The sequence below is a fragment of the Tachysurus vachellii genome, chromosome 13, assembly GCF_030014155.1.
Source record: "Tachysurus vachellii isolate PV-2020 chromosome 13, HZAU_Pvac_v1, whole genome shotgun sequence".
NCBI lineage: Eukaryota > Metazoa > Chordata > Actinopteri > Siluriformes > Bagridae > Tachysurus > Tachysurus vachellii.
Genome location: NC_083472.1, coordinates 1395001 through 1397500, shown reverse-complemented (window position 1 = coordinate 1397500; position 2500 = coordinate 1395001).

Here is a 2500-nt window from a genome sequence, read left to right as displayed (position 1 = left end):
TGTGTGTGTGTCTGTGTCTCTGTGTGTGTCTGTGTGTGTGTGTGTGTGTCTCTCTGTGTGTGTCTGTGTGTGTGTCTGTGTCTCTGTGTGTGTGTCTCTGTGTATGTGTGTGTATCTGTGTCTTTGTGTGTGTGTGTCTGTGTGTGTGTGTGTCTCTGTGTGTGTGTGTCTGTGTGTGTGTCTGTGTCTCTGTGTGTGTCTCTGTGTGTGTGTCTGTGTGTGTGTGTGTGTGTGTCTGTGTGTGTATGTGTGTGTACACAGACTCATGGTACCTTAAGTCTGTAACCTAGTGAACCAGAGTTCATGTATTTAATGATAGAGAATTAAAAGCACTTTTGTACGTGGCTCTGAATAAAAGAGTCTGTCACGTGCTGTCAGTGTAAATGTCTGATTCAAACTGGAGTTTCTTTTAGCTTCAGCAGAAGGATTCAGTCAGCAATACAACTCTTTCTTCTCTCCACAATGTCGGCATTTTATAAAAGAAATGAACAGAAATTAAGTGTTAAATATGAATCGATCATTATCGACGCTAACAGCAGGTTACGCTACATACAATCTGTAAACAAATTCTTCCTTTATTTAATCTTTCACTACTGTGTCCAACAAAAAGATTTCATATCTGCAGCTCTGACAAAGACAAGGTGATGAATAAGGCTCATATTTTTATAGTAAATTCTCCGCTGAAAAGTTTAGCGGAAACGCTATTAGCAAGCATTTTCAACCTACTTCCTGTTTTAATGATGAATTATTTATTGTCAGTTTTTACTCCTCAACTAAAATCTGAGGTTAATACAACGCAGCATCAGCTGTGTGATTTTCCTCTTGAAATTCTCACTCATTTTCTACCGCTTATCTGAACTACCTCGGGTCACGGGGAGCCTGTGCCAATCTCAGGCGTCATCGGGCATCAAGGCAGGATACACCCTGGACGGAGTGCCAACCCATCGCAGGGCACACACACACACACACACACACACACACACACACACACACTCTCATTCACTCACGCACTCACACACTACGGACAATTTTCCAGAGATGCCAATCAACCTACCATGCATGTCTTTGGACCGGGGGAGGAAACCGGAGTACCCGGAGGAAACCCCCGAGGCATGGGGAGAACATGCAAACTCCACACACACAAGGTGGAGGTGGGAATCGAACCCCCAACACAGAAGGTGTGAGGCCAACGTGCTAACCACTAAGCCACCGTGACCCCTCTTGAAATTAATTAGCTTTGTTTGTGTTTTTTGCTAGCTAGCAGTAAGATGGAGGTGTATCAGTGATGTGTATCAGTTACAATAGCAGCAGCGGCTAGTTAATAAAAATAACATTTCCAAACAAATATGAGTGATGTCTTCTTTTTTTGCCAGCTAATTAGATAGTGTGTTAGTGATGTGTATTAGGACTCAATAGCAATGGCTAGTTAAAGTTAAATAAAATACATTTCTAAAAAAAAAAAAAAATTATTTTAAATATGTCTATTTAGTGCTGTTGGTTAGAAGCCTTATTTTTCTGAGATTTAATTACACAGAATTTATGGTAAATTTATTATTTTATAAAATATAAAACCGGGGCCCCCTGGCACCATCTCAGGGCCCCCAGTTTGAGAACCACTGGCCTAGACTACATGTTCTGAGCAGGTGTCGTCAGTGAACCCACTAACAGGTGAAGTGAAGAACATTGATTATCTCAATACTATGGCACCTGTCAGGAGGTGTAACACAGCAATGAACACTCAGTTCTGGAAGGTGACATGATGGAAGCAGGAAAAACTGGCGAGTGTAAAGATCTGAGAGACTTCAACAAGGGACAGATTTTTATGTCTAGATGAGTTGGTCTGAGCTTCTCTAAAACAACAGGTCTTTTGCCGTGTTCCCGGTATGAGTGATTATTTTCTACCAAAAGTGCTCCAAGGAAGGACAACCGGTGACCCTGCAACATGGTCATGCACACCCGAGACTCATTGTGTGTGAGGAGCGAAGGTAAGCTTGTCAGAAGAGCTGCTGCATCACAAACTGCTGAAAAAGTGTGATAAACAAGGAGTCAGGTCAAACTGAACGTCACAGCTTGATAGCTTGATGCGTATGGAGCTGCGTAGCTGCAGAGCATCACAGTGATCATGCTGACTCCTGGACACCACCCAAAGCTCCTACACTGGACATGTGAGCATCAGAACTGCACCATGGACAAGTGGAAAAAGAAGGTCTGGTTGAAGAATCATGTTTTCCTTTATATCATATAAAGTGTGTGTGAGTCTGTGAACTGTAGCCAAGCTGGCAGAGGCAGTGGGATGCTCTGCTGAGAAACCTTGAGTCCTGCATTCACATGGATGTTACTTTGACATGTGCCGCCTACACAAACAAGGTGGACCTACATAATGTTAGCCAAGTGGTTTAAATGTTGTGGCTGATTAGCAGTTGGTGGTTCTGGCGTAGGGAAAAAAGCTCCTGTTTAGCTTGTCAGTCCTGGCCACATGCTTATGGAGGCGTTTTCAGAC